The sequence below is a fragment of the Vombatus ursinus genome, unplaced genomic scaffold (genome assembly GCF_900497805.2).
Source record: "Vombatus ursinus unplaced genomic scaffold, bare-nosed wombat genome assembly UNPS02014817.1, whole genome shotgun sequence".
Taxonomy (NCBI): domain Eukaryota; kingdom Metazoa; phylum Chordata; class Mammalia; order Diprotodontia; family Vombatidae; genus Vombatus; species Vombatus ursinus.
The window spans coordinates 13438761-13464256 of record NW_020954595.1 but is presented as its reverse complement, the minus strand read 5'-3'; the positions used below and the strand labels follow the sequence as shown (position 1 = coordinate 13464256).

Below are 25496 nucleotides of genomic sequence, written 5' to 3'. Positions count from 1 at the left end.
GTAGTTTTGATGACTGCTGCTTTATAATACAATTTAAGATCTGGAACAGCTAGGCCTCCCCCTGCATTTCTTTTCATTAGTTCCTTTGATATTCTGGACCTTTTGTTATTCCAAATGAATCTTGATATTATTTTTTTTTAGCTCTATAAAATAATTTTCTTGGTAGTTTGGTATGGCACCGAATAATTAAATTAGCTTAGGTAGAATTGTCATTTTTATTATGTTAGCTCAGCCTACTCATAAGCAACTGATATTTTTCCAATGATTTAGATCTGACTTTATTTGTGTGAAAACTGTTTTGTGATTGTGTTCATATAGTTCCTGGGTTTGTTTTGTTAGGTAGACTCCTAAATATTTTATAATATCTACAGTAACTTTAAATGGAATTTCTCTTTCTATCTCTTGCTGTTGGATTTTGCTGGTAATATATAGAAATACCAATGATTTATGTGGGTTCAATTCTACTTTTTAAGGAGTTCTTTCTTCAGTGAATTTTTGTATATCCTTTCCATTTGGTCAACTCTGCTTTTCTTTTTTTTTCCCAATATAATTTTTTTATTAATTTATTTTCATTTATCAATAATCACTTCCATATGCTTTTGAGTTTAAAATTTTTCTCCCCTTTCTTCACCACCACCCTCCCCAAGATGGTGCACAATCTGATATAGGCTATACATTTACATTCATATTAAACATATTTTCACATTAGTGATGTTGTAAGTAAAAATTAAAACCAATAGGAGGAACCATCAGAAAGAGGAAACAAAACTCAACAGAAGAGAAAAAAAATAGCCATTCGACTTCCATAGTTCTTTCTTTGGATGTGAATAGCATTTTCCATCACAAGGCCTCTAGAGATGTCTTAGATCCTTGTATTGCCAGGAAGGGTTAAGTTTATCAATATTAGTCATCATGCAACATGGCTGTTATTGTGTACAATGTTCTCTTGGTTCTGCTCACTTCACTCAGCATCAGACCATACAAGTCTTTCCAGGTTTATCTGAAGTCTGCCTGTTCATCATTTCTTATAGCATAATAGTATTCTATCACATTCATATACCGCAACTTGCTCAGCCATTCCCCAGTTGATGGGCATCCTCTCAATTTCCAATTCTTTGCCACCACAAAAAGAGCTGCTATAAATATTTTTGTACATGTAGGTCCTTTTTCCATTTGTGTGATCTCTTTGGGATATAGCCCTAGAAGTGCTATTGCTGGGTCAAAGAGTATGCACATTTTTATAGCCCTTTGGGCATAGTTCCAAATTGCTCTCCAAAATAGTCGGATCATTTCACAACTCCACCAACAATGCATTATCAACTCTGCTTTTCAAGGCATTCTTCTCCTCAGTAGATTTTTGTGCCTCTTTTAGCATTTGGTCTATTCTGTTTTTAAAGTGTTATTTTCTTCAGTATTTTTTATGCCCTTTTTACCAAGCTCTTGACTCTTTTTTCATTATTTTCTTGCATTGCTCTTATTTCTCTTCCCAATGTTTCCTCTTCCTCTCTTATTTGATTTTTAAAATCTTTTTGATCTTTGGCCTGAGACCAATTCATGTCTTTTTTGAGGCTTTGGATGCAGGAATTTTGACTCTGTTGCCTTCTTTCTGAGTGTGTGTTTTGATCTTCCTTGTCACCAAAGTAACTTTTTACGATCAGAATTTTTTTTTTGTTGTTTGTTCATTTTCCAGCCTATTTCTTGACTTTTAACTTTGTGCTAAAATGGAGATCTGCTTCCCAAGTGAAGGTGCCACTGTCCCAAGCTTCAGCTTTTTTGTGCAGCTGTTTTCAGGGGTAATTCTGGGGACCTGTAAGTTTTTAGCTCTTCCAAGGTGGTATGATCTAGGCAAAGGTAAGTTTAATACTCTCCTGTATTGTGTACCAGTTTGTGAGTGACCACAAGCACTCTTTCCAATGCTGGAATGTGACCAGGGTCCCTGCCCCTGAGGGCCACAAGCTCTGCTGTGTTATTGCTCCTCCTCTCACCAGGACTAAGACTCAGGACTGTGACCCAAATCCAAGTATAGGTAATGCAACAGAGTCCTGCCCCTGGTGCCAGCAAAGGGAACCCTGTAAATCTTCTTCTGACCCATGATCTGATACCATTACCATCTGTGGGCCAAGAGGTCTGGAAACCACCACTGCTGCCACTTATTCAGTCACCCCAAGGCCTGGATCCTGATTTACTGATCTGCTCTGGCATGGCCTGCACTGGACTGAACTCCTTTCTTATCCTGGTACAACAGACCTTTTCTGCTGACCTTCTAAGTTGTCTTGGGCTAGAAATTTATTTTACTCCATTTTTTTGTGGGTTCTGCCACTCTATAATTTATTTAGAGTAATTATTTAAAGGTATTTGGAGGGACTTGGGGGAGAGCTCAGGCAAGTCCTTGCCTTTACTCCATATCTTGGCTCTCCCTCAAAAAAAGGGGGGGTTTAAAATCAAATAAGAGTAGAGGAAAAAATGGGAAAAGAAATGAGAGGGATACAAGAAAATCATGAAAAAAGAGTCAACAGTTTGGTAAAGGAGACATGCACAGAAAAAAAAAACAACACTGAAGAAAATAACACCTTAAAAAAAAAAACAGAATAAGCCAAATCGTTTTTTAGAAAAAGGCCCAACAATCCACTGAAGGTAACTTCTTAAAAAGAAGAATTGACCAAATAGAAACAGAGGTACAAAAGGTCACTGAAGAAAATAATTCCTTAAAAAAAATAGAATTGGGTAAGTGTAAGCTCCATGAGATATCAAGAAACAATAAAACAAAATCAAAAGAATGAAAAGGTAGAAGAAAATGTGAATTATCTCATTGGATAAACAACTGACCTGGACAATAGATCAAGGAGAGATAATTGAAGAATTATTGGATTCCCTGAAAACCATGATCAAAAAAAGAGCCTACACACCATCTTTGAAGAAATTATCAAGGAGAGAGGAAATAAGTAAATCTCACTCTCATCAGATTTGACTTAAGGAGGGAATAACACACACACTCAATTTGGTAGAAATCTATCTTACCCTACAGGAAAATAGGGGAAAAGGGGATAAGACAGAAGGGGGATGATAGAGGAAAGGGAAGATTAGGGGAGAGGGTAATCAGAAGCAAACACTTTTGAGATGGGACAGGGTCAAAGGAGAGAATAGAATAAATAAAGTGGTAGGGGAAGCCAAGATGGCAGAGTAAAAGCAGTGACTTGCTTGAGCTCTCCCCCAAACCCTTCCAAATACCTGTAAAAAATGGCTCTAAACAAATTCTAAAGCAACAGAACCCACAAAAAGACAGAGTGAAACAAATTTCCAGCCCAAGACAACCTGGATGGTTGATCAGAAAGGTATATCGCACCAGGCTGGGAGAGGAACGCAGTTCAGTATTGGGCGCAGGCTCAGCAAACCTGGAGCAGGCCTCAGAGGACTGAATCATGGGCAGCCGTGGCAGTTTCCAGACTTCTCAACCCATGAACCCCAAAGACAACTTAGAAGGTCAGTAGGAAAAGTCTGTGTCTGCAGTGGTGAGAAAGAGGCATGTGCCAGTCCCAGCCCCAGTCCCAGAGCGTGGTCCCAGGGTGACAGCTGTCTGTGGAGCTTGTGGTCCACAGACTGAAGGCAAATCAGGAATCAAGTGGCTGATTAGAGGGAGATTGTAGGGATCTCTCTGCTGGTGCAGGATTCTCTTGCTTTGCCTGTACTTGGATCTGGGTCACAGTTCTGGTTGGTGGTCCTGGGGCGAGGAGGAGTGCTGGTGTGGTGGAGCTTGTAGTGGCTGTGGAGAGGAAGTCCTCCTCATAGTTCCAAGACAGAAAAGAGTGCTTGTGCTCACTCATAGACCAGAGTACAACCCAGGAGAGGAGTAAACACCTCACCCTTGATCATAGCACTTTGGAAGAACTAAAAACTTACGGGTCCCTAGACGTATCTGTGAAAACAGTTGCACAAACCCCAAAGCTTGGGACAGTACATTCTCCACACTGGAAGCAGACCCCTACCTTAACAAAGCGTTTATAACTCAAGTAATTGGCTGGGATCATGAGCAAGCAGCACAAAAAGAATCAGAGCATAGAATCTTAATTTGGTGACAAAGAAGATCAAAACATATAACCAGAAGAAGACAACAAAGTCAAAGCTCCTACATCCAAAGCCTCCAAGAAAAATATGAATTGGTCCCAGGCCATGGAAGAGCTCGAAAAGGATTTTGAGAAGCAAGTAAGAGAAGTAGAGGAAAAACCGAGAGTGATGCAAGAAAATCATGAAAAACAAGTCAACAACTTGCTAAAAGAGACCTAAAAAAATACTGAAGAAAATAACACCTTAAAAAAATAGCCTAACCCAAATGGCAAAAGAGGTCCAAACAGTCAATTAGAAGAGTGCCTTAAAAAGTAAAATAGGTCAAATGGAAAAGGAAGTTCAAAAGCTTACTGAAGAAAATACTTCCTTAAAAATTAAAATGGAGCAATTGGAAGCTAGTGACTTTATGCAAAATCAAAACACTGTAAAACAAACCCAAAAGAATGAAAAAATAGAAAGCAATGTGAAATATCTCACTTGAAAAAAAAAAACTGACCTGGAAAATAGATCCAGGAGAGGTAATTTAAAAATTATTGGACTATCTGAAAGCCATGATCAAAAAGAGAGCCTAGACATCATCTTTCAAGAAATTATCAAGGAAAACTGACCTTATATTTTAGAACTAGAGGGCAAAATAGAAATTGAAAGGATCCACTGATCACCTCCTGAAAGAGATCCCCAAAGGAAAACTCCTAGGAATATTGTAGCCAAATTCCAGAGTTCCCAAGTCAAGCAGAAAATATTGCAAGCAGCCAGAAAGAAACAATTCAAGTATCATGGAAACACAATCAGGATAACACAAGATTTAGCAACTTCTACATCAAGGGACTACAGGGCATAGAGTATAATATTCCAGAGGGCAAAAGAGATGATAGGATTACAACGAAGAATCACCTACCCAGCAAAACTGAGCATAATCCTTCAGGGGAAAAAATGGAAATTCAGTTAAATAGAGGACTTTCAAGCATTCTTGATGAAAAGACCAGAGCTGAATAGAAAATTTGACTTTCAGATACAAGACTCAAGAGAAACATGAAGAGGTAAACAGGAAAGAGAAATCATAAAAGACTTTTTAAGATTGAACTGTTTACATTCTGCATGGAAAGATGATATTTGTTACTCTTGAGTTCTTTGTTAGTATTAGAGCAGTTGGAGGAAAAAATTATATGTATGTATAGATAGATAGAGGGCACAGGATGAGTTGAAGATGAAGGAGTGATATCTGGAGAATAAAATTAAGGGATGAGTAAGGATTATACTAGGAGAAGGAAAAAGGGAGAGGTAGAATGGGGTAAATTATCTCACATAAAACAGACAAGAAAAGGCTTTTACAGTGGAAAGGAAATGGGGGAAGGTGAGAGGGAATGAGCGAATCTTATTCTAGTCCAATTTGGCTTAAGGAGAGAATAACATTCACACTCAGTTGAGTATGGAAATCTATCTTACCCTACAGGAAAATAGGGGGGAAAGGGGACAAGAGAGCAGGAGGATGACAGAGGGGAGGGCAGATTGGGGGAGGGGGTAATCAGAAGCAAACACTTCTAAGGGGGGACAGGGTCAAAAGAGATAATAGAAGAAATGGGGGGCAGGATAGGATGAAGGGAAATATACTTAGCTTTTCACAGCATGACTACTATGGAAGTGTTTTGCATAACTACACATGTATAACCTGTATCAGTTTGCTTACCTTCTCAATCAGGGTGGGTGGGGAGAGAGGAAGGGAAAAAATTTGGAACCCAAAATTTTCAAAACAAAAGTTAAAAAAAATTGTTTTCACATGTAACTGGGAAATAAGATATACAGGAAATAGGGTATAGAAATCTATCCTGCACTACAGAAAAATTGAAGGGGAAGGGGATAAGACAAGGGGGGAGAGATAGAAGGGAGGGCAGATTAGGAGAAGGGGTACTCAGAATGCATGCCATCTTTGGAGGGGAGGGACGAGATGGGGAGAAAATTTGGAACTCAAAATCTTGTTGTAGTGAATGTTGAAAACTAAAAATAAATTAATTAAATAAAAAAATAGAGGGGCAGGATAAAATGAAGGGAATTATAGGTAGTTTTTCATAACATGACTATTACGGAAGTGTTTTGCATGACTGCACATGTATTGAGTTGCTTGCTTTCTCAATGAGGGTAGGTGGGGAGGGAGGAAGGGAGAGAATTTGGAACCCAAAGTTTAAAAAAAGTTAAAAATTGTTTTTACATGCAACTGGGAAATAAGATACAGGCAATGAGATATAGAAATCTATCCTGTCCTACAGGAAAATATAAGGGGAAGGGGATACAAGAAGAGAGATGGTAGTAGAAGGGAGGACAGATTAGGGGAAGGGGTATTCAGAATGCATGTCATCTTGGGGTGGAGGGAGGGGAGAGATGGGGAGAAAATTTGAAATTCAAAATCTTGTGGAAGTGAATGTTGAAAACTAAAAATAAATTAATTAATTAAAAAAAATAATTGGCAGGGGAAAAAAAAGAAAAATTACTTTGGCAGTAGTGTATAGAATGGATAGGAGTGGTGAGAGATTTGAGTCAGGAAAATCAATTAAAAGGCTATTTCCATAATATAGGAAAGAGATGATAAAGTTCTGAGTTAATGTGGTTTCTATTCTTACAACTGGGGAAGAGGGAAGGGAAGGGAAAGGAAGGGAAGGGAAGGGAAGGGAAGGGAAGGGAAGGGAAGGGAAGGGAAGGGAAGGGAAGGGAAGGGAAGGGAAGGGAAGGGAAGGGAAGGGAAGGGAAGGGAAGGGAAGGAAAGTCAAGGGGAAGGAGCCAAATATTTCCATTTGTACCTCAACAATACTTCTTTCATATGACCCATCTTTTTATTTACACAGTCATCATTTTCATTTAGAACCTCATCATCCTTTTATAATTTTTGAAATAAAATTTTGTTGATATCTTGGGTTTAAAAAAAAAGAAATTCTTAAGTAAAACTGCCCTGATATTCTAGAACCTGAGGGTAAAATAGAAATTGAAAGAATTCACCAATCTCCTCATGACAGAGATCCCCAAATGAAATTCCCAGGAATACTACAAATTCCTGAGTTCCTAGGTCAAGCAGAACATATTGCAAGCAGCCAGAAAGAAACAATTTAAATATCATGAAGTCATATTCAGAATAACACAAGATTTAGCAGCTTCTATATTAAATGATTGGAAGGGTCAGAATATGATGGAGGGCAAAGGAGCTAGGATTACAACCAAGAATCACTTACTCAGCAAAACTGAGTATAATCCTTCAGGGATAAAAATGGATAGTCAGTGAAATAGAGGACTTTTAAGCATTCCTGATGAAAATACCAGGGTTGAATACGAAGTTTAATTTTCAAATATAAGGCTCAAGAGAAACATAAAAAGGTAAACAGCAAAGAGAAGTCAAAAGAGATTCAATAAGTTTAAAATGTTTACATTCCTACATGGGAAGATGATGTTTATTAAGGCAATTAAAAAGAAAGTACATAGAGGGCTTGGGGGTAGGTTGACTATGATGGGATGATATCTAAAAAAGTAAAATTAAAAAGTGAGGAAAAGGATACACTGGGAGAAGGAGGAATGGGGTAGAATGGGGTAAATTATTGTACATAAAAGAAGCATGAAAAAGGTTTTACAAGGAGGGAAGTGGGGGGTAGAGATATGCAACATTTGAACCTTACTCTCATTGGATTTGCCTCAAAGAGGGAATAACATGCATACTTAGCTGGGTAGAGAAATTTATCTTACCCTATAGGGAAGTAGAGTGGAGAGGGATAAGACTGGGGGTGGGGCTGATAGAAGGGGGCGTGGATTGGGAGGATAGTGGTCCAAAGTCAAACATTTTTGAGGAGGGACAGGAGTAAAGGAGAGAGAGAGAAAAAAAGGATAAACAAGGGGGAAAAACAGGATGGAGGGAAATACACAATTAATAATCATAACTATGAATGCGAATAGGATGAATTCACCCATAAAATGTAAGGAAATATCAGAGTGGATTAAAAAACATAATCTGACAATATTTTGTTTACAAGAAACACACTTGAAGCAGAAAGACACACACAGAGTAAAGGTAAGGGGCTGGAGTCGAATCTTTTATGCCTCAGTGGATATAAAAAAGGCTATAGCAGCAATCTTGATCTCAGACAAAATAAAATCAAAAATAGGCCTAATTAAAAGTGGGGAAACTGCATTTCAATGAAAGGTACCATAGACAATGAAGTGATATCAATACTAAATATATATGTACCGAAGGTCTAGCATCCAAATTTCTAAAGAAGAGATTAAATGAATTACAGGAGGGAATAGACAGTAAAATTATACTAGTGGGGGACCTCAACTTTCCCCTCTTAGAAATAAATAAATATAACCAAAAAAATACAAGAAGAAAGAAGTTAAGGAGTTAGATAAAATTTTAGAAAAGTTAGATATAATAGACCTCAGAAAACTGAAAGGGAATAGAAAGGAATATAACTTTTTCTCAACAATACATGGCACCTATACAAAAACTGACCATATTTTAGGGCATAAAAACCTCACAACCAAATGCAGAAAAGCAGCAATATTAAATGCATCCTTTTCATGTCATAATGCAATAAAAACTACATTCAATAAGGGACCATGGAGACATGGATTAAAAATTAATTGGAAACTAAATAATCTCATCCTAAAAAATGTGTGTATAAAAGAACAAATAAGAAACTATTAATTTCATTAAAGATAATGACAACGATGAGATAATATACCAAAATTTGTGGGATGCAGTCAAAGCAGTACTAAACAGAAAATTTATATCCCTAAATGCTCATGTCAATAAAATAGAGAAAAAACAGATCAATGAATTGGTCATGCAACCAAGACAAAAGTATAAAAAGAACAAATTAAAAATTCTAATAAACAACAAATTGGAGATCCTGAAAATCAAAGGAGAGATTAATAAAATTGGAAAATAAGAAAACCATTGAACTAGTAAATAAAACTAAGAGCTGGTTTTGTTTTTTAAAAAACCCAATAAAAATAGTTAAACCATTGGCTAATTTTATTTTTTTAAAGAAAGAGGAAAACTAAGTTACCAGCATAAAAAATGAAAAGGGTGAATTCATCACCAATAAAGAGGAAATTAAAGCAGTTATTAGGAGCTATTTTCCCCGATTAAATATGCCTACAAATCTGACAATGTAAATGAAATGGATATTTATAAAAATACAAATTTCCCACATCAACAGAAGTGGAAATATAATATTTAAGTGACCCAATCTCAGAAAAAAGAAATCCAACAAGCCATAAATGAGCTCTTTAAGAAAAAAAATGTCCAGGTCCAGATGGATTCACAAGTGAATTCTATCAAACATTTAAACTATTTGTAAAAATAGGCAGAGAAGGAATCCTACCAAATTCCTTTTCAACACAAATATGGTACTGATACCTAAACCAGAAACAGCCAAAAACAGAGAAAGAAAGCAACAGACCAATTTCCCTAATAAATATTAATGCAAAATCCTCAAATAAAATACTAGCAAGGAGATTACAGCAACATACCACAAAAAGCATATGCTATGACCAGGTGGGATTTATACCAGGAATGCAGGGCTTGTTCAGTATTAGGAAAACTATTAGCACAATTTATTATGTCAATAACAAAACCAACAGAAATATGAATATCTCAACAGATGCAGGAAAAGGGTTTGATAAAATGTAACACTAATTCTTATTTTAAAAAACACTAGAAAGCATAAGAACAAATTGAGCATTCCTTAAAACCCTAACCCTGAAAAGGCCTTAGCATCAAAGGGCCAGGGTCTCCCATTGCATTCTGGGCCATCTCCAGTCATCCCGATGAAAATCTAGCCACTGAACCCAGATGCCTCTGCAGGAGAAAGTGAGGCTGGTGACCTTTCACAGCCCTCACTCACTCAAAGCAAAGTCATTTGAAGTCATGTCATCACCTCCCTGATGTCATGGTCCTCTTCAGGAATGAAGAACAAACACAACCAACAACAACAACAAGTAGCACCCATCTAAAACCATCAGCAATTATTATCTGTAATGGAGATAAGCTAGAAGCCTTCCCAATACAATCAGAGGTGAAGCAAGGGTGTCCATTACCACCACTATTATTCAATGTTGTATTAGAAATGCTATGTATACAGAAAACCGGGGGGAAATTTTTGCAACAAATATTGCTGATGAAGGCTTAATTTCTCAAATATATATAGAACTGAGTCAAATTTATAAAAATACAAGTCATTCCCTAATTGATAAATGGTCAAAGGATATGAATAGGCAATTTTTGGATGAAGAAATCAAAGCAATCTATGGTCATATGAAAAAATGCTCTATGTCACTTTTGATCAGAGAAATGAAAATTAAAAACAACTCTGAGGTACCACCTCACACCTATCAGATTGGCTAATGTGACAAAAAATGAAAATGATAAATGTTGAGGGGATATGGGAAAACTGGAACACTACTGCACTGTTGGTGGAATTGTAAACTGATTCAACCATTGTGGAGAGCAATTTAGAATTATGCCCAAAGGGCTATAAAACTGTGCATACCTTTTGATACCACTGTTAGATCTTTATCCCAAAGACATCAAAAAAGGGGGAAAGGACTTATTTGTACAAGAATATTTATACCAGTTTTTTTTGTGGTGGCTAAGAATTGGAAATTGAGGGGATGCCTATCAGTTGAGGAATGGCTAGACAAGCTTTGACATAAGATTGTGATGGAATAGTATTGTGCTGTAAAAAATGACAAGCAGGATGATTTTAGGGAAATCTGGACTTACATGAACTAATGCAAAGTGAAGTGAGCAGAACCAGGAGAACATTGTACACAGCAACAGCAATATGGTATGATGAATAACTGTGAATGACTTACTATTCTCAGCAATACAATGATCCAAGACAACCCCAAAGGACTCCTGATGAAATATGCTATCCAACTCTAGAGAAAGGACTGATATGTTCTGAAAACAGAGTGAAGCATGCTATTTTTCACTTTCTTTCTTCCTTCCTTCTTTTCTTCCTTTTTCTTTCCTTCTTTCATTTGAGATTTCTTGTACAAAATTACTAATATGGAAATGTTTTACATGTTTGCATATATATAATCTATATTAGATTGCTGACCATCACAGAAAGGGGAATAGAATTTGGACCTCAAAACTTTAAAAAAAAAGTCAAAAATTGTTTTAACATGTAATTGGGGAAAAATGTTATTTAAAAAAAGGAAATGCTAGTTATAGCAATAAGAGGAAAAAAGAAATTGAAGGAATTAGAATAGGCAATGAGGAAATAAAACTATTACTCTTTTCAGATGATATGATGATAAATTTGGAAAATCACAGAGAATCAAGTAAAAAAATCTTGTAGGAATAATTAGCAAGTTTAGCAAAATTGCAGGATATAAAATAAACCCACATAAATCATCAGCATTTCTATGTTATCAACTAATCCCAGCAAGAAGAGATAGAAATAGAAATTACCTTTTAAATAACTGCAAAAGCCAGGTACTATATGAACACAAACACAAAACACTTTTCACACAAATAAAGTTAGATCTAAACAACTGGAAAAAAATTAATTGCTCATGAGTAGGCCAAGCCAATATAATAAAAATAACAATTCTACCTAAATTTATTTATTTATTCAATCAAGCTACTGAAAACTTATAGAGTCAGAAAAAATAATAACAAAATTCATCTGGAAAAAAAAAAGGTCAAGAATATAAAATGAATGAAGGGGAAAAAATGTGAAGGAAGGTAGCTTACCCATACTAGATCTTGAACTGTATTACAAAACAGTAATCATCAAAACAATCTGCAATAGGCTAAGACATAAAATGGTGGATCAGTGGAATAGACTAGGTACACAACATGCAGTGGTAAATAACCATAGTAATCTATTGTTTGATAAACTCAGAGATCCAACCTTTTGAGACAAAAATTCACTTTTTGACATAACTGTTGGGAAAACCAGAAAGCAATTTGGCAGAAAGTAAGTATAGACCAACATCTCATATCATATACCAAGATAAGGTCAACATGGGTACATGATTTACACATAAAGGGTGATACCATAAACAAATTACGGGAGCATGGAATAGTGAACCTGTCAGATCTATGGAGAAGGGAAGAATTTATGACCAAATGAGATACAGAACATTGCAGGATGTAAAATGGATAATTTTGATTACATGAAATTAAAAATTTTTTGCACAAACAAAACCAATGCAGCCAAGATTAAGAGAGCAGAAAACTAGAAAAAGATTTTTTTTACACTAAGTTTCTCTGATAAAGGCCTAATTCCTCAAATTATAAAGAATTTAGTCAAATTTATGAGAATACAAGTCATTCCCCAGTTGATAAATGGTCAAGGGGAATGGGCAGTTTTCAGATGAAGAAACCAAAGGTATCTATAGTCACATAAAAAAATGCTCTAAATCCTTGATTAGAGAAATGCACATTAAAACAATTCTGAAGTACCACCTCACACCTAGCAGACTGGATAATATGACAAAAAAGGAAAATGACAAATGTTGAATGGCATGTGGGAAAATTAGGACATTAATGCATTGTTGAAGGAGTTGTGAACTGATCCAACCATTCTGGAGAACAATTTGGAGCTATGCCCAAAGTGTTGTAAAACTGTGCATACACTTTGATCCAGCAATACCACTACTAACTCTGTATCCCAAAGACATAAAAAAGAAAAATGCCTATATATACAAAAATATTTATAGCAGCTCTTTTTGTGGTTTCAAAGATTTGGCAATTGAGGGGATGCCCATCAATTGAAGAATGGCTGAACAATTTGTTGTATATGATTTTGATGGAATACTATTGTTCTGTAAGGAATGACGAGTCAGGATGCTACCAGAAAAATCTGGAAAGACCTACATGAACTGATGCAAAATGAAGTGAGCAGAACCAGGAAAACATTGTATACAGTAACAATAATTTGGAAGATGTTCAGTTGTGAATGACTTAACTATTTTCAACAATACAATGATCTAAGACAATTCTGAAGGACTCATGGTGAAAAATGTTATTCACCTCCTGAGCAAGAACTGATGGAATCTGAATGCAGATCAAAGCACACTTTTTTAACCTTCTTTAAATTTTCTTTTTTTTTTTTTGGTCTGTTTTCTTTCACAACATGACTAATATGGAAATATATTTTGCATGACTGCACATTATAATGTACATCAAATTGCTTGGGAGTTCTGGCTGAAAATATCATACCCAGAAAAGCTAAGCATAATGCTGAATGGAAAAAAATGGACATTTAATGAATTTGTCAGACTTTCAGGACTTTGTTAAAAAAACAACTTAATAGAAGATTTGACATACAAGAGCCAAGAGAAATGTAAAGTACATACCAAAGACTAATTACAAGGGACTCAATAAGGAAAGACTGTTTTACCTTTTATGTATGTAAAACGTATGTCTAAGATTGCTAAGAGTAATTGGGTAGTTTGTAAGAAAGATTGGAGAAGACCTGAGTATGATGTGACTTTTAAAAGTGAAACTGTTTAGAAACAGCTAAAAAGAGTAATTATACAAATGAAGTGAGAAGAAGAACCAACACAGAGGAATCAGAGGGGGAAGAGGGCTGGTAGTTCTGGAAACCTATTTTCACCTGGAATGGGTTCAAGAGGGAATAATACATATATGCCTAGAAGAGGATAAAAGTCTTCTAAATTCAGAAAGAAATAAAATACTAAGGGGATGGGGAGAGGGGAGAGGATAAGTGAGGGATCTCTAGAGGGGAAGGTGAGGGAATAGGTTAAAGGAGGTATAGAAGGATGTTTAGATTAATGGAAATGGGAGTATAAGGGAAGGATCCTTGGAGGCAGGGTAGGTTAAGTAATAGGAGGGCAAGGTAGCAGGTAAAAATAAAGTAGAGGAGTTAGAAGGGACAGGAAATAAGAGATACACATAAACATAAAATAAAGATCAGGAGTAGAATTTGTTAGGGGAAAAAAGGAGCAGTGGCAATAATCATGATCTCAGACAAAGTCAAGGCTAAAATAGATTTAATCAAAAAAGAAAAACAGTGAAACTCCACTGTGTTAGTCATATTTATCAATGTTATTTTGGACTATCTAAAACAACTAGACAGTATAAGGTCAGAATTTTGCTGTGGTGTAGGAGATGAGGAGTTGGTGGATTTGGAAAAACATGGAAAGATTTGGACTTATGAAGGAAGAGGTTATCCACCCTCAGAGAAATAGAGGACAGATAAGTAGAGTACAGTCTTACATAGGTGCCTATGAATGTATGTCTATGTATGACTATGATTATCGATATCTAAGTAAATGTATGTGTATGTAGGCATGGATATATATCTGTATATGTATATGTATATCTTTATGTGTATATGTTTATACATGTGTATGTATATATGTGTGTGTATGTGTATGTGTGCATATAGGTATAGATGTGTATATATGTGTGTGTGTTTAATTGCAGCCTTCTGAGGGGTGAGGAGGAAGGGAGGGAAAAGAACTAAGTAAAAAGTGCTCAGCAGAGAACAAAAGAAAACTTACAAGCAAGCAAAGAAAAGATGGATAGCTCTGGACACAATGTGTTGTATCTGTTACATAGGCTTTCTTGAAATAGAAATTTGTTGCTGCATATTTTGAATCCTCTCTCATGTTCTACTGTGCACATGGTAATGCTTTTATTTCTTTTCTTATTTTGTATTATTTTAGTTTTGGCATTTAAGTTTTTTTCTTTTCTTATTTTGTATTTAAGTTTAAACTTAAAAAAATTTAAAATAAAAAAATTGCTTGCCTTCTCAGTGAGGGGGAAGATGAGAGAGAGAGAGAGAGAGAGAGAGAGAGAGAGAGAGAGAGAGAGAGAGAGAGAGAGAACATGGAACTCAACATTTCAAAAAACAAAGTTTTAAAATTTTGCACATAATTGGAAAAAAATTTTAAAAATCCAAAAAAGAAAAAAGAAAGTGGGACTCATCAGACAAGTGAAGGTCAGTTACTCCATCCAACCTGCTGCCAGAGAGCTGATAGACCTAAAATCTAGGATGAAACATTCCTTTTTTGATAAAACCAAAGTGAAATTTTGCTCTGCTGGACTATAAATATTTATTGTGAGGGGTTCTATTGTTATTGTTCAGTTACAGATGGGACAGTAGGAGGAAGATATAATACATGCCTATAAAAATAAACTCATTTTTAAAAAAAGAAAGTGATACAACATGACTAATACAGAAATATGTTTAATATGATTGTACATGGATAACTTATATCAGATTGTTTGCAGTCTTGGGGAGGGAGAAGGGTAGCAAGGTAGAGAGGAAAAAATTTAGAACTCAAAGTCTTATAAAAGTGAATGTTGAAAACTATTTTTACATCTAATTGGAAAAAATAAAATACTATTAAGTGGGGGGAAAAAAGAAAGTGATATCAAATTCCCATTGTGTTGCCTTTCTAGCCACCCTAAAAGCTTTTCCTCCTAGAAAAAATTGTCAACTATAATGTGGCACCGAGAGTATGGGCATCTTCAGGACTCTGAGAGAACTCGGTACAGTGTGTAGAGAAAGAAGTGTGCTGGTAGTTTATGAGTCATTCTGAGCCCTTGAATGTGCTGCCTGGTACTTGATGTCTGCATTGTCATCCTGGGTGCTTGTATGGAAACAACACCTTATGTGGTGCTTTTGTCCTTCCCTCTCCAAGAGGACCACGATATCAGGGAGATGATGACATGACTTGCAATTGACTCTGATTTGAGTGAGGGAGGGCTGTGCAAGGTCACCAGCCTTACTTTCTTCTCCAGAGCCATCTGGGTCCAGTGGCCCAGGGTGCAATGGGAGACCCTGGCCCTTTGAAGCTAAGGTCTTTTAAAGTTCTCACTTTGAGTGAGGCAACACCCATTCAATGAATAGGCCCCTTTAAGAAGTGAGTCAAGGGATGGACCCCTTAAGAAAAAAAAAAACTGGGAGGGGAAGACCCTCAGGGTTGCTGGCCAAAAGAGAAACAGTTACCATTTACATTCATTCTTATCCTGGAGGGCCCAAAAAATACCCATTAAGTGGTGCTTGGGCAGGGACCTTTCGTCCAATCTATGAGTTGCAGAGTGAATTGGGTTTAAGGTTTGGTCTTTGAGAAAGAAATCTAGCGAGTAAACCCAAAGTTAGCTAGGTAGCTTTCAGTCATCAAAATTTACCTTTCTTTGGGCAGAACACCCTCAGGTAAAGGCTGGGGAAGAGAGGGGAGGAAAGGAGAGGGCAGGGGAGGGTTAGGGAGGGGAGGAGAGGAGGAACTGAGTTGCCAGACCCATATGTATGGAGAGCTAGACATGAGCTATCTTCTGAGATCCCTTAGAGTAAACTCTAACTAAGGGCATTACAAGCCAAAGAAAGTGATTTCTTGGGCTTACACCCAAGACTGGTTCTGATGTGTTTAAACCCAAAGCTTGGCTTGCTGGGTAATAGGTTATCTATTCAAGGGAACCCCATGAAATCCCCTATCAATGAAACCCATCCCCCAGGAAGCACCAAGGGGTATGTCCACACCCTACACAGGAAAATATTATGAAAGTCAGACCCAAAGCCTTACTACCTTCTAAATTCATCCAGCCAAGATCCAGAAGCTACTTTAGCCACACACACACACACACACACACACACACACATGATACCACTCAGGACCTACCAAAATGGGAACATTATATGGGTTTTTGTTTGCTTATTTATTTTAGGGTTTTTTCAGAGCCACTCTGAGTATTTATTCTTTAAAAATTCACCATATTGGCATAGTAACTTGCGGCCCACTGGATCCATTGCGATGCTAATTGCTGCAGATGGCTTCTTCTCAGCTGCAGGGTTCTTCTCCCGGACTAAGGGCTTCTTTTCCCCAAGCCTCTTTGCCATTTCTGCTGCCCTGTAACTTTCTTTGCTTCTTCAAGCTTCTTCTTATTTATATCTACCCCTTTCTTTGACTCAAGAAGCTTCTTTAGAGTGGCGGCTGCTTTGTTTTCTCTGATCCTCGGATTCTTCACCTGGTGTAGAATTGTATTTCAGTGCATGGTCTTGGCATGTTATGAGCTTGGCTTCACCATGATTCTCACGTTCTTCTTGAGCACTGGTCAATGAATCTTTCAGTGTGGTGCATGGATGGCCATCTGGATATCTGAGCTTTTCAAAATCCTGGTAAGGTCTCTATTGGACATGTTGGAATGGCTCTTGACGGTAAAAGGCCTGTGCCACACACCGTATAAATCGTCTGACTTGCAGAAGGCACTTTTAGCTCAAATATGGAAATGCCCCATGTACCCACCAGAAACAGGTCTCCAAAGATTCAATTTGCTCACATGAAGGGGAGTAATGCTTTCTGAAGCCTTGGCCCCATTGTCTTCATTATAGATGAGACAAGGTCCCCTACTCTGCCTGATGACCAGCTCACATAAACCTTTCGGATGTCATTCCATGCCTTCCACTTTTTAAGCAGCAAAACTGTTTCCTGGGTCTTCTTAGATGCTTCCATGTTATTATCTTCAACCCCTGGAGGAAGCTCTGGGACTTCTTTGATTTGACGACCCTTTGGAATGACCAGTGCAGAGGCTGCCAGTGCAGAGCGTTTTGGCATTGTGTTCACTCTCTGATGCCAACAGCACTAAGTCTTGGTGGGATCAAACATGTGACCTCCGTGGCACTTGTCTGGCCACAGGCTGGTGAGTCCCTCTGCCCTGAATGTGAGGAAATCGAGCAATGGCTCAGCCAGTTGCCCCCTCCTCTGCACTGGGCCCATGACCCATTCACTGACAGCATAAGGATGCTGATCATTTTTTTTCAAGCTAGTATGAACAAAATTCACAATCTCTGGACAAAGTGGAGCCTTAAAGAAGCAGGCAAGGCAGTGTTTTTGCTAGATACTTCCCCCTTTGAGGAGTACATGGATATCAAGGGATACACACAAGCCATGGCAGGCAACAGATAGTAAGAGTCAGGCTTTGCCGCTGTCCCTCCTGGCTGATTTAAAATGACTTTATTTTCAACAGAATGCTTCTTCTTTCTATTCTCAAGTACCTTTTTCAGGGAACTAGAGGTACTTAATGTCCCTATTTTGGGGGAGATGAGAGACAGTGCCTTGTGTTGTGCTATTCCAGGCAGTTGCTCCTACTTCTTAGATGGAGACAGGTCGAGGGTGCTCACTCAGGGCCTTCTGAGTCACAGTCCTATGGGAGGAGAGGGGGACAGCTGCCTTCCCTGATGGCAGAAGTGCTTCCCTGATGGAAGAAGTAAGTGCTTCCCTGACAGGAGCACTGCCGTTGAGAGGAGGCAGCCAAGTTGTGAGGCACTGGCAGGCCTACTTTTTCTGCCCCTCCTCTCTGCTACCAGCCCTGGGGAGAAGAGATGGCAGGGTCTTGCCCTCCCTCCATCCTTGTGAATTTGTAGCTTTCCTCAGAGGTCAAACCGGGTGATCATTAAGAGGCCTCAAGGCTCCAAGTCACAAGTTGGTATTTTTTGCCCTCCCCAAGCAAGGACATTAACACCCACACCCCCGCAGCTTAGCCATGGCTGAATTTGGAGTTCGTGTTCAGAATGTGTCATGACCTGAATATTGTATTGACACTGAATTGTAAGTGACCAATGGGATTAAGTGACTTGCCCAAGGTCACACAGCTAGTAAGTGTTATGTGACTGAGGCCGTATTTGAACTCAGGTCCTCCTGAATCCAGGGCCAGTGCTCTATCCACTGTGCCACCTAGATGCCCCAAGAGATTCCATTTTTAAGAGGACCTCAGCCTCATGCTGGAGAAGACCAAGAGGAAACTATTTCAACTGTGAGGGAGGGCCACATTAACAGAAGGCTTTAAGTCAATGCTGTGGCATAAAGAGGCTGACCTTCTCTTCCCAGGGAAGCCAAAGGATCACAAGAGCCTTTGAAAGCTGGGAGCGGAAGAGAGTAGTGCAGCTCGCTTTGCCAGTGGCCTGCCTAAAGCTTGCTGAGGTGACAGCGGCAGCCTCGGGCCCAGAGCACGATCTCAGGCGCCGGACTGGGTCTTTGCCTTCTCCTGTTTTGGTGCAGAAGTTGAAAATGGCCATCCCCCAACATGCTGCAGGCTTCTCCCTTGCCTTGCAGACCATAGTGAGGAAGTGTAGGGAAGAATTCTGGAGGGCCACAGACAGAGAAAGCCTAGAGAGATTGAGAATGGATGGGGGAGAAGCCCGGCCATCAGACTGAAGGGTCCTGCTGACTCTCAGACAAGAGGAAGAGGAATATGGTTCCCAAAACACCAGAGACGCAATAGGAAAGTGGCCTTTCTGACTTGATTCCATCTCCCTTTTGTGTCCCTAGCATGTAGCATAGCGCCCTGCACACAGTAGGCGCCTGGTACTTTGGCAGCTCAGGGCAATGGATGGCCCACTGGACTTGGAATCAGGGACACCTGAATTCTACCATGGCCTCACATGGTTACTCTCTGTGATTCTGGGAAAGTTGCTTGACCCCTATCAGTCAATTAGATGCATGTTTTAAGCACCTACTAGTGCCAGACACTGTGCTAAATGCTGAAGATACTGACAAAAGCCTTGGTCAGTTTGTGCCCCTTCTCAAGGAGCTCACAGTCTAAGGAGGGGGGGCAGGGAAGAAACCACAGTGTAGACACAGGTGTGCACAAGCTAGATCAAGGAGCTCACAGTCTGATAGGGGAGGCCACAGTGTAGACACAGGTGTGCACAGGTGAGATCAAGGAGCTCACAGGCTAATGGGGAGACCACAGTATAGACACAGGTGTGCACAAGCTAGATCAAGGAGCTCACAGTCTGATGGGGGAGGCCACAGTGTAGACACAGGTGTGCACAGGTGAGGTCAAGGAGCTCACAGTCTAAGGGGGAGACCACAGTGTAGACACAGGTGTGCACAGGCAAGTTACAGACAGGGTCATTAGGAGATAATTAACAGAGGGAAGGCACTAAGATGAAGCAAGACCAGAAAAGGCTTCTCACACAAGGCCAGATTTGAGGTGAGTCTTGAAAGAAGCCTGAGAGGAGGAGGGAGGGCATTCTGGGTATGGGAGAAACCAGCAAAAATGGAGATGGAGTGTCATCAGTGAGGAGAAGTAGGGAGGCAGTGTCACTGGATTGCAGAGGACACAGAGAGGGCTGAGAGAATATGGGAAAGGCAGGAAGGGGTGGGGGCAGTTAGGTGGTGCAGTGGGAGAGCTCAGGACCTGGAGTCAGACTCCTCTCTCTGAGTTCAAATCTGACCTCAAACACCTAGTAGCGGGTGACCCTGGGCAAATCATTTGACCGTTTGCCTCAGTTTCCTCATCTGTCAAATGAGCTGGAGAAGGAAATGGCAAGCCATTCCAGTATCTTTGCCAAGAAAACCTCCAGTGGGTTCTGGAGAGTCGAATATGACAACACCCATAGAACAATACCCACAATTGCTATTTTCTGCTTGAGAAGTTGCAAAAGGAGCAGACCTGGAGAATATCTGTAGCTCCCAGACTTAGGGGTTTTGCTGGGGCTGAAGAAGTCAAGATGAGTACTGGAAAGGCAAAGGAAAGGCAAAAAGTGGTGCCTGCCTCTGGGGGGAGCTCACAGTCTATGAAGGGGAGAAAACATGCAACTAGACATTACAAACACGCTCTAGGCAGGACAAGGTGGGGGTTGTCTCAGAGCGAAGGCACCAAGATTAAGGAGAAGAGGGAAAGTGGGACTTTAAGTCTCTGTGAGAATTGAGAGAAACCAGGGAAACCAGGAGCTCAAGATGGGAAGGGAGGGTCCCAGGCGTAGGAAATAGCCAAGAACTGTGCCAAGAACAGCAAGGAATCCAATATCACTGAATCACCCACTACATGGAGAAGAATAAGTTACCAGAGGACCAGAAAGGGAAGAGGGGGCCAGGTGAGAAAGGCTTTAAATACCAATGAGAGGATTTTATCATTTGATCCTGGAGATAATAGGGAGCATCGTTGCTGTTCAGTCATGTCTGACTCTTCATGACCCCATTTGGAGTTTCTTGGCAAAGATACTGGAGTGGTTTGACATTTCCTTCTCCAGCTCATTTTATAGTTGAGGAAACTGAGGCAAACAGGGTGAAGTGACTTGTCCAGGTCACACAGCTAGTAAGTGTCAGAAGCCGGATTTGAACTCATGAAAATGCATCTTCCTGATTCCACGGCCAGTGCTCTGTGCGCTATGGTGCCACCTAGCGGCCGTTGGAGCCATTGGTGTTCACTGAGGAGAATAATGGCATAGTTAGTATACTGCACTTTAGGAAGATGACTTTGGTGGCTGAGTGGAGGATGAGCTGGATTAGGGAAAGATTTGATACTTGGATCCCTGTGATAAGCCAGATAGGAAGTGATGAGGGTCTGAACCAGGGTTGGTACCAGTGTCAGAGCACAGAATGGAGAAGGGGAAGAGAACAAGCATTTATTAAGTGCCCACTATGCCAGGCACTGTGCTAAGTGCTTTACAGACAGGATGTCATTTGATTGTCACAACAACCCTGAGAGATAGGAGTAAAATTATCCCCATTTTACAACTGAGGAAGCTGAGGCACCTAACAGTTAAATGACTTGTTAAATGATCACACAGTTGTTAAGTGTCTGAAGCTGGATTTGAACTCAGTAAACTCAAGTTGGGTCTTCCTGACTCTGGGCCCAGCCCTGTGGCATCCATAGCACCAGGATGCCTTAGAGGTGTTACAAAGGTAAAGTAGGCAAGTCTCAGCAACAGATCGGCTGGGGGTGTGGGGAAGAGAGAGAGAGAGAGAGAGACAGAGACAGAGACAGAGACAGAGACAGAGACAGAGAGACAGAGAGACAGAGGAGAGAGGGGAGGGGAGGAGAGAAGAGAGAAGAGTCAGGGATGACATTTGGGTGGAAAGCCTGGGTGACTGGGAGGGTGTCAGTCTATCAATAAGCATTTATTAAACACCTACTATGTATCAGCCTCTGTGCTAAGCAGTGGTAATGTAAAAAAAGGCCAAAGACAGTTCTCATTTTCAGGGAGCTGCCAGCCTAATGGAGGGAGTGGGGACCCACACGCAAACAACCATGACAATCCAAAGACAACAGAGGCAGGGGAGGCAGGAGAAGTTAGAGATGACCTCAGAAGGAAGGCGGTGTGAAAGGCTCCTGGTAGAAGGGGAGATTGCAGCAGAGACAAAGCAGGGAACTGGGGAGGACGCCAGGGGGCTTAGCAGAAAGTGGCTGGAAAGTCATGTGAGACTTTGATGGAAACGTCTGAAGAGCGCCAGAGCAGGACGGTGTGCTCCAAGCTCTCTCTCCCCGCTGCCCCAGTCACATGGGCTGCAGCTGGGCCAGGGGCTTCCAGCTACTGGGAGCTCTCTCTGGTCCTGAGAAGGGCCCGGTGCCCTGGGGAAGCTCACTCAAGCTCAAACCCCAGGAAGTGAATGGTGAGGTCACTTTAAGAGAAAGGGAAGAAATTGCTGCAGGAACTGCAGGTTTGGGGTGAGTGAAAGGGACTCTCAGCAAAGCCCCTATTGGAAGCAGCTTTTAAGAGAATGGCTTTGGGGTCAGGGCTGGGATCCAGGGCTCCGAGTGCAGGTACAAGGTGTTGGCATTGAAGCATTGCCTCAGAAGCCCCAGTATGAACTGTATGAGACAGTTCAGTGGCCCCCCTCAGTACCCCCCCAACACAGACATTGACACATCTACGTGCACACACGCATGCATGTGCACCCACACGTGCACACTGACACGCCCATGCAAGTGTATAGCTATGCAAATGCACACACATGTATCTACACGCATGCATATATGTAAACAGCTCCATGTGGACACACATTTACATACCTACATATGCCCGTTCACACACATTCAGACATACACAAACACATACAAATCTATGTGTGTGTGTGTATACATACACTCCCATACACACACCTCCACATCTACAGACACACATTTCTTGACCCCAGCCCGTAAAGAGCTGCACTGGTTGCCATGGTAACGGTGACTGCTCTTGAGCGCTGATGCAGATCCGGATGCTCTGGGGCCTGCTCCACATAATGAGGACCAGGCTGAATGGAGTCACAGCAGGAGTCCTTCTCCCGCTTTCCCTCCCTTGCTGGGAGTGGACGCTCACGCTTCATTTTGCTCTGCAGTCAATGGGAACAGGTGGTCATTAATGTCTCCCCCTCTTCCCACTCCAAGAGAAGGGGGCTGCCAATCCCATGCACAATGAATCAAGGAGGAAGAATCCTTCCTTGTCCGTGTTTAGGGACGTAAGAAAAGAGATCCACGCCCTTTCCTTGGCTTTGAAGGTCTGGTTAAGTAACAAGCTCCTTGAGAGTCACGCCCAGATCACTCAGGGAAGGGCTATAAAAACCCACTCTCCCTCCAGGCTTTAATCCACCTGGAGTACACTCACAGGGCAGTGTATCCACACCTGGCACTTCTTAAAGGAAGCCCAAATTGCTGCCCAAATCTGGTCATAGAATCCCAGCCTTGGAAGGAGCCTCAGTGGCCTCTGGACCACCCTGGGGTCCAGCCTTCATAGGAATTCCCTCTGCATGACCCAGCATCTGGATGTACACTCTTTTCTCAGGGACTTCCTGTGATAAAGAGCTCTCCCTCCTACAAAGGAGCCCATTCCACTTTGGGGAAACAGTATCAAGAAGCCTTTTTCCCCTTTACATTGAGTTGAAACCCACCTGCAAGTTTCATCCGTTACTCCTAGTCTGACAAGGCCTTTGCCCTCTGGCTGAATGGTAGCTCCAGCCCTGAGGTAAGAAATTAGAGAGATGCCTCTATTGTGCTTTTGTGTAGGAAATTGTTGTAGTATATCCACCCCACTCCACCCCCAACTTTCAGGTGAGTAGTCCAAGGAATGACTTCCCCAAGTGCAGGTACTCTGTGGGTCCGCACTCCTAACTCTATGTGCCCCCATCAATATGTTTAGATTTCAATAGTCAGCCAGAAGACATAACTAGCTCACAGAAAAGACCTTTACTGAAATGGCATCGAAAGTATCAACCCTATAAACCCAAGGTATATGGTTTCACAACCATACCCACCATCAGTGGCGAACGTGCGAACACAGAGAGGTCATGAGTTCACAAGGGTACAGTAAGGAGGCTTAGTAAGCAGGTACAAGGAAAAGTCAGCCATGACCCCAGTGCTGCACCAATGTTTTTGTACTTCCTCCATTGCCTTGGCTTTGGCCGGACCCAGCTTTTCTGGCTGCTGCTGGTGTAAGGATTGGCATAGGGAACTCCTGAGTGAGGAAGCTCCCTACATCGCTGCAGGTTGGCACCTTCTCTGCTGCTTGAAGTCTCAGAAAATTGCCCAGCGCACTGAGAGGTAAAACAATTTGCCCAGGGTAACACAGCCTTTATGTGTTACACCTTCCTAACCCCATGGCCAGTTCTCTAACCACTATCCACACTGCTGGATGACACCCATTCTCGAACATGATGCTCCTGGTGGGATGGAAGCCCCTTAAAGACAGAAACCCTAACCTTTTGGTATTTGCATCTTCAGAGCCTAGTGCAGTACCTGGCACAGAATAAGGGCTTGATAAATGTCTGATTAATCAAACTGAGGGTTTGGGGCCTGACCTTGTTAAGTCCCTTTGTTACTAAAGCTGAAAGTAGAAGTTGGCCTTCCTAAGGCTGCCCTGAGCCTCCCTCTGGCTCTTCTGTGGGACTTTCAGCAAGGGAGCTGAGAATTTGGAAAGAGGAGAGGGTTCCCACCCAAGAAAGACCGCCAACTGAGAGTCCTTGAAGCACTCAAAAGGGCTCAGCTGCACCAAACGTCACCCTTAGCTCTGTGCCTCCAGTCCTGATTTCTTGCACTACCTCAACTGCTCTCCTTTCCCCTTTCAGACAGATTACAATTATCACCCAATCCCTGGAAGGGTGTGAAAGGGTCTGGAAGGGTCAGCCCCTCTTAGGCAGCTTTAGCCTCTTCTGAAGTTCTTCCCACTTTTGTCCACAAACCCAATCTGTTCCCACAAGGTACATGACACCATTTTACTGCTGTCCAAACCCAGTCATCCTCCTCCACTCCAGCTCTTCTCAGATAACCATTCTAAGCCTAAGGGTATCTTCAGAATGCTGCATCAGGGTCCCTTTTCAGACCGTGAATGAACTTCCATAAGAGGCAGGTTGGTGCAGTGGAGGGAACACTGGACTTGGATCTGGAAGAACTCAAGATGATCTCTAGCTCTGCTCCTTCCATGCCAACATTCTGGTATTCGCTGCTGGGGAAAGTCACGTTGAAAGGCCAGCCTGGATGCTGGCCAGGAGGGGAGGGCACAGGACGGCAGCCCACAGGTCGGGAGCCCTAAGGCTTTGCTCTAATCTCGGGCTCTGTGTTGTGTTCAGGACATCAAAGACCTGGGCAACATCACAAAGTAATCCCATTGCTTTGATTTTTGGTTTTCCTTTTAGCTTCTGAAGGATGTGTTTGCATTCTCATTTTCAGAGACAGGATCTCATGACTTAGTCTGAGGACACGT

General features: G+C 41.0%; 1 pseudogene; it reads right to left on the bottom strand.

The window, feature by feature from the left end:
• The window catches only part of LOC114023321, a 62003-nt pseudogene extending 44025 nt beyond the window's left edge, over positions 1-17978 (bottom strand).
• Between the last annotated feature and the right edge of the window lie 7518 nt (positions 17979-25496).